Source organism: Pocillopora verrucosa, chromosome 6 (assembly GCF_036669915.1).
Source record: "Pocillopora verrucosa isolate sample1 chromosome 6, ASM3666991v2, whole genome shotgun sequence".
Lineage (NCBI taxonomy): Eukaryota > Metazoa > Cnidaria > Anthozoa > Scleractinia > Pocilloporidae > Pocillopora > Pocillopora verrucosa.
The window spans coordinates 13,716,660-13,724,890 of NC_089317.1; positions in this window are offsets into that span (position 1 = coordinate 13,716,660).

Sequence of the window (8,231 nt, forward strand, 5' to 3'; positions counted from 1 at the left end):
CTTTTGCTGAGAAGAAAATGAGTTTTATCCTAACATTTCTGCAAATGTCGAACTATGTCAAATTTGCTATTCTAAACGACTTCACGAGTCCACCCCTGATGCAAAGATTGTGTCCTTGGTGAGCTAAGTTGTAGTCTGTGGTGGGATAAGGAAAGTTTACAAAGAATAATTACTGTAATGCTTTTAGGAGTCGCTCCTTGGTAAGAATATTACACGTTGTTTGATAAGGTAGTTGGGTTTGTAGGAGTATCATAAGTGTTCTTTCTGTCGGTTAAATCATACCTTAACAGCTGTGTTCAGCAGTTAATAATTGATATTCTCTTACAAAGTATCCAATCACAACGAGAACCCTATCCTCTTCTCTTGCACTTCGATAGGGGTTTACGTTGCTAGTCTTGAGTCACTTAGATTGCGGTTCTCCTGAGATAGGACATAATCAACTAACAAAATAATTAGTAACCGTTGCAGCTATCAAATGGTTGGCATTCAGCTTTACATAGAGACAGAAACTATCAAACGGCCTTTTAGTCCAAACTGATTTGAGGTCTACTCTGATTTCGCTTTACAATTCATTCTGCTTTCTATCGAGAAAGAACGTCATAAAATTGTGTGATTATCTACAACGATTTCTGAGAAGAATATCATTATTTCGTTTTTGATCATCAGTTTTGCAAACCCAAAAGGTCTACACCAGTGCCTTTTATTAAATGACTCTGTTTCACTTGTGTTACGTAGTCAAGTGTGCAAAAAGTTTACATAGACATTATACATACAATATTCCTACATATTCCTTTAATTTTCATTTTCCTCCAACGCGAGATGCGAGTCTGTTCGTCATCAATATCATACATTCGTCAAACACGGTGGTTATTCCTTCCACTACATTCTTCGCTGAAACGACAGCTAGTTCTAAAATCGCAACATAAAAAGCGATGCGACTAAACGATGTCGCACTGAATTATTGGACCTCCCGCCAAGCTCAAAGGATCAAACCCTTAATTTCATTGATACTGAGAGGTCGCGCACATGCTCTTCACTAAACTCAAAGGGTGCTGGTGATTTTTTTACCTCGTGAATTGCGCGCATGCGCAAGAGCGAGTTATAGATACGATGTGGGGAATAGCATTCGCTCGTTCGCTCGCTCGCTCGATTGGTCGATTCCTGTAAACTATTTTTCGATTTTAGGCTTTTGAGTGCATTTGATAGTTTTTGGCGAGCAATAAACAAACGAAATGGCGACCTTTGTTGCTAAGAATAGTGGTGGGGTGAAAAAGAAGCCAATGATAATCTTAAAAGAGTGTTTTTTTTTCGTTTTAGTTTCAACAAGCGGCGCCAGCGACTGACAGGCATACAAGGATTCACACTAAAATAACAGAACAACCTTCGTTTTTCATAAAATTATAATTCACAATCCTTGAACTTGAAAACAATTCGAAGATTCATTGAAAATATCACTTACTGCGAAGCGCACGGAGTTTATAGATGTTCAAAAGCTTTTTCTGTAATGGCGTGAGATTGAGGACAAAATCGATCATTACGTTTCGTATCGTGTGTTTTTCCTGTGTGAAGCAACAAAAGATGCTGGCGACTGACGAAATTACAAGTTAACACGAAAATCAAATAACACCTAAACAAACAATTTTAGCTACCGATTTTCAGTGAACTTTTAACGAACAATTTTCTTTTAAGTTTCAAGACAATTTGAAGATTCAAAATACGTATTACGTACTAAAATGCGAAAGTTATACACTATAAAATTGATAAATAGGCCTGAAATGAAATTTTATCTTGTATCTTGTTATTGATTATACGTTGCCTAGCACTTGACTAAAATCTACCCAGGCGGAGATCCAAAATGACGGTGGCAGTCTTGGCTTAGTTATGTCACTCAAAACTCGTTCCCGTTTGTCTCATTTGATAAAGAGGGAATCGTTAATGTTTTCATTAAGACAGTATTGCCTTGATTTTCTATTTTTTACAATGATAGACAGTAAATTTCACTTTCCACCCACATTTACTTCATAATCCAAAAAACATAATCCAAAAAATCATGTGTCAATTCACGAGTTTGCTCATAGAGCACTTTGATCTTTTTTCAAATCATGAAAAATCATTCTTGAATCCTCATTCTTAACAGTGTAGCACATGCTATGTGTATGCTTGACATATCATTTATAAATCAGTTTCAGCATGACCATGCATACTAACGTAAACAATGGCACAGAATGTGATGTTCTGGAGGGATGTTACTAAAAACGATAAACGATGAACGAGTAGGGAAGAACGGAGAACTCGGTCTTTAGAGTAATCTGCCAAGACGGTAAATTAAGCTGTTACTGAAGCGTTTTGACTTGAAATTTGACTCCAAAAGTTTAGTTTGAAGACGATAGAAATTGCAGGTGAGCTAGAAATCGGGTATTTGCATTTATTGGAGAATCAATCATTTCGCCATTTATCCTTTCTAAAGGCGCCTAAACTAAGTGATTTTTTAATCTGGAGAACTCAAACAAAGACTAGAACAAAATTTAAATCACTTTTGGTTCGCTTTTACATCAAGCGATCAAGCGGGAAGCTTTTGTTTTGCCATAGTGTCTTGAACTAAACGGCACAAACTAAAGATGCGTAGAAAGTGCTAGGAAAAAGATCTCCCAACTTCCGACCACATTTCGCGTAACAAAGAAGTCTCTTCTTTTTCATTCTGATATGTTGCTTTTGGTGTTACACACGGCTGAAGTTAAAAAGAAATCTTTGAATACGTCTTTCTTAATCAAATATAACGAGAAGTATGTGGGTCACAGTGGCGGAAAATGAAAAAAAAAGCTAACCCTAACCCTAAGCAAAGCAGAAAACAAACAAACAAGGACAATGATTTTATCTACTCACTTTGCCTCTACTTCTCAGTGAGTCAACAATATTGAACACAAAAACTTCTGTGCACTGTAATCTAAATATTTTAGGTTTAAAAGTGAATAACAGCTGAAGGTCTTTTAAGGTTTATCTTTCGTCGTGAACGCCGCTGGTCACGCACACGTCGAGGAGTCCACAAACTTCTTGAAAACTGCTAACTATCTATATAACATAGATTTAGCCAAGCCTAAAAGCGGAGCTCTAGTTAGGTTATTTTCCAGCCCTTCATTATACTGAATAAAAACTGTAATAAAACTCTTCAGCACTGATTGTAGGAGAGTTTCCTCAAGGGGATTTAGAGACCAGGGCCCAGTTGTTCGGAGGCGGATTAGTGCTAACACAGGGTTAAATTTTAATCTGGATTTCTTTACTCCTTTGTTCGAAAGCCTTTTTGGGATCATTTCCTCTATTCTATATCGAGCATCCAATCATCAAATTCTTATCAAAAAGAATTATACTGAATTTCTTTTAAAGCTTTCAGATCTGAAATCAGAGTTCACACTAACCTTTGGTTATCTTAACCCAGCTTTGAACAACCCAGCCCAGTCCGAAAGTTGGGGAGGGGTGAAACAATTGACGAAGTCTGGAACCTGGGGACGATGCTCTCACAACTTGCAAGGCGATCAACACGCATGCTAGTCAGCGGTATCTTTAAACAGCTTGAGATCCTCGTTGTTGTTCCTGATGTTTTGAGCAAATTTTCGAAGATAAAGAATGTCTTCATCTTCAGATGAAGTGTATGATGTCAGGATCAGTTGCAATTATATTCTACTGAGCGTGACTTATAATTGCAGTTGGGAAAATTGAGCCTCAATAACTTTCATGCAGTAAAATACAAAAAAATTTTCTCTTCATCTATGTGCCCTAAACATTACCGGGGAGGAGGCAGGTCAAAGTAAAAACATGAATTAAAAAAGGAGGGCCCCCATTGATTTCAGTCCAAATTAAAGGAGGATCCTTGCCTTTCCAGATTCTAGCCCTTTAAAACTCCCGCATCTTGAAACCAATTCCGTATATCAAAGTTTCGTTTGGGTATAAGTATTGATAAGAAATACCATGCATTAATGAAAGCTTGAGAAAGAGTATTTAATGCAATCTAAAACAATGTGGTAACTTATACAGCGAAATTATATAATCACACAATTCCAGACAAAGGAAGTCAGGTTATTGACTCACCTGCTTCAACTTTGAGGGATTAACGTACAGAGAAATAGATATGGCAAACAGTTACAATTTATACAAAGTTGAAAGTTTTAAAGCTAAAATATATACATTACAGACATTAAACCCTATGCAAAAGGAAATATGGATACCTTTCGAATGCTCAGAAATTGCGTGAATCGTGAGAGTAAGATCTGCCGGACAAAGTACTACGAAGCAAAGGTTAGCCATTTGAGGGAGTGTAAGCCATCCGTGTGGTGGAAAGAGGTGAAAAAGCTCAGCGGCATGTCACCTGCCTCAGAAACGCGGGCCAACACCAGCAAATTACTGCAACACCTAGGTTTTTCACCAGGTGTTCTGGCAAATTACATCAATTCAGCGTTCCTGACCTCAATGCAGATTTTTGAGCCTCTTACCCACAATCCTTTTGACCCACCACAAGCAAACAACGAAGGTCATGCCGTAAATATGATATCGGAGTTTTCAACTTTTATGAAACTATCTGCGTTCAACCCCTCGAAAGCACATGGGCCAGACGGTATCCCGGCATGGTTAATAAAGGAAAACGCTGGTCTCTTGGCGGGTCCAGTCTCAGCGATCCTCAACTCCTCGTTCCACGAATCCCGCCTTCCGCCTTCTTGGAAAGAGGCTGACGTTGTCCTGGTGCCAAAACAAAGGCCTATTAATGACATTAACAAGCACCTCCGTCCGATTTCCCTCACGCCTATCCTGTCTAAGCTCGCTGAAGATCACATTGTTGAGAAATACGTTAAACCTGCTGTGTTACAAAGAATCGACCCTCGACAATTTGGAACTATTCCCAAATCGTCTACTACACATGCCTTGGTCAATATGACGCATGATTGGCTTGTTAACACCGACGGAAATGGTGCCACGGCAAGAGTAGTCCTACTCGATTTCCGTAAGGCCTTTGACCTTATCGATCACAGTGTTCTTGTTCAAAAACTAACAACATATGATATTCCGAGTCAAGTCAAAGGTTGGATTGTTGACTTCTTGATGGACCGGAAACAAAGAGTTAAACTTGCTCAGGATTGTCACTCTGAATGGCGCTCTGTGCCATCCGGTGTCCCCCAGGGAACAAAACTGGGCCCCTGGTTATTTCTTGTCATGATTAATTACTTGGACACACCAGTTGACATGTGGAAATACGTGGATGATACACCTTGTTCCGAAATAGTTACAAAGGGTAAAAAGAGCAAACTCCAAGAAGCTGTGAATGACCTTTCGAGACAAGCGAGTCTCGATGGGTTCCAACTGAATGAGGCCAAGTGCAAAGAACTTCGAATTGGCTTTTCCAACAGCAACCACGATTTCGAACCCCTAGTTCTAAATGGCAAACCCCTTGAATTAGTCACCAGTGCCAAATTGCTAGGCGTGACCATTAGCCATGATTTAAAGTGGAACATGCACACCTCTGAACTAATTAGAAAATGTTCCTCTCGTCTCTACTTTTTACGTCAACTCAAGAGATCTGGAGTGGCACCAAGTGAACTGGTGCAATTCTATGTGACATGTATTAGGCCCGTCCTGGAATAAGCAAGTCCTGTATTCCATCGTTCTCTACCAAACTACATCAGTTAAGATTTGGAATGGATCCAAAGAAGGGCATTCAGAATCATCTATCCTGACCTTTCATATAGTGTAGCACTAGAAACAGTTGGCCAACCGAAACTTCATGAGAGGAGAGAAAAGATTTCAATCGATCTGTTTGACGAGATCGTCTGTAACCCCACCCACAATCTCCATAGCCTCCTCCCCCAAAGGAAGATTTGTAAATACGCAAAAGTGATTTCACTCTCCCCCTATGTAAAACCGAGCGTTTGAAGAACAGTTTTATTTTTAGCCATGTCTATAAGATGTAGATAATTTTTCTTATTCTCTCTTTTGTTATCATCAGTATTTGTAAATATCCCGTAATTCAGCCTATGGCTGCAATGGTGCTTAATAAAGTATCTTACACGATATCTTACACGCATCCAAACAAAGAAAGGGTCAATTACCACCATAACTTCTCCCTAACCTTAATGCTTACAGGAAATCATTATTTTTTGACACAAGGTGGTACTGTACTTACAATAGTTCTACCAACACAATAACATTTTTCTACAGTTATCTCATTGCATATGACTGAACAGGTCATGTGGAAAGTTCCTGTGTGGAGACTGACATTTCAATTACCCCAGCAAACTGTAATCGTCAGAACTGCAAGCCAAGGTTATTTACCAAGTGCTCAAGTTTCCAAATTAGTCACCTAATTGTTACAGTGGAGTTCACTCCTTTTTGAGGCTATCTTCAGCTTGATCATCTTGTTACATGTGAAAACATCAAATTTTAAAGGAAATGATCATCAACTAAAAAAGCTCTTGATTGTTAAACAAATTCTCCTTGTTAGCACCTTAGGAAATGTAGAGACAGTATGGAGAATACACATACTGATGTTAGGGTGTAAAGGATTAAGTGTGATTTTTTTGATGATGTGTACTTTTTCTTATGGACATCTAATTTTAGTATCTATCTTTTACCAGCTGACATCTGAGGAGAATCAAGTCCACACTGGTAATTTGACACATTGCAGGCAAACCCTACAACTGATTAAATTTTATTTGATCAAAAACATGAAGGACAATTTTCAATAGGTTTCCTGGAAAAACCGGATCAAGGATCACCGGATCACCAGATCAAGAATCAAAGATCACCGCATCAAGGATCAAGGATCAAGGATCAAGGATCAAGGATCAAGGATCAAGGATCAAGGATCAAGGATCAAGGATCAAGGATCAAGGATCAAGGATCAAGGATCAAGGATCAAGGATCAAGGATCAAGGATCAAGGATCAAGGATCAAGGATCAAGGATCAAGGATCAAGGATCAAGGATCAAGGATCAAGGATCAATTTAAAATGAATCAAATAAATGAAATAAATCAATAGGCATGAGTGATGGCTCATCTACCTGACTCATTTAAGATCTCCCGTATGCTAGAGCGAAAATAAGAGAAAATACTTAATACTGAAAAAGCCGTACCACTTCGTGGAAGTGTCAATTTTCGCCTACTGATTAGTAAGACTGCTACAGAGCAGGTTTACTTGTGCATATGCTATATTCACATGAAATTCCTAAATTATCCCGAGTGTCGGTATATGATTATGTATCTGACTTCCGGTGCAATTTCAAAACACGAAGCCGTAACGTTTTTGGCGACTGCCGGAGTGAACAGCAAAATTTCAGCTGCTTTAACTTTATCTCTTCAAATTTTTACTTTTTTTTTTTGTTTTTTCTTTTTTTTTGTCACCAGTAAGCACAGCAGGCAGAAAATTTAGTCCCACACTTTTGATCACTTCCGACAAATAAAAGGACCTTGACGTTTGCCGATTCTCTGTTTCTTCATAGCTTCAACAGGGGAACCGCACCAACGGTTAAACATAGTGTGCAAAAGCAGAAGTGCTTAAAAAAAACGTAATGTTTTTAAACTACCTTTGCGCGAACAGATGAAATATCCAGCTCAATTTCAAAGAGAAAACTTGGGAATTATTTATTAGATCGACCAATGCTTGGGTGAAAATGCAAAGAAATGGAAAATAATGGCGATTTTGTTGTCCATTTGCCTTGTCTAAAAGTGTTTTAGCGCAGAAGAAAGTTTTGTGTGAATGACAAAAAAAGAAGTTCTCTTTTCATTTCTCTAGTGAAAGGATAAAATTACAGACGTTTGCGTTGTCTATGCAATAAAAATCCCAGGAAACTACATTGGAATCAAGAAGAGGAAGTTTCTTATCTAACTTGCCATCAAGCGTTTTTGGGGGTAGCGTGAAAGCTGGTGGACGAGAGAAGGGCTAAAAAACAACGCCTGACTGCCAACAGAGAGAGATCTTGACTGAGTCACGTAGATGAGCCATCACTCATGCCTATTAATTTACTTAATTTATTTGATTCATTTTGAACTGATCCTTGATCCTTGATCCGGTGATCCAGTGATCCTTGATCTAGTTTTTCCAGGAAACCTTTTGAATAGATCTATTGTATCCGAGTGGAAATCCACAAAAGTAATTCCTTTATTTAAAAAGGGAGAACGTTCCGATTTAAATAATTACCGCCCAATTTCTATAATTCCTGTTGTGGCTGAGGTCTTTTAGAGAATCTTAT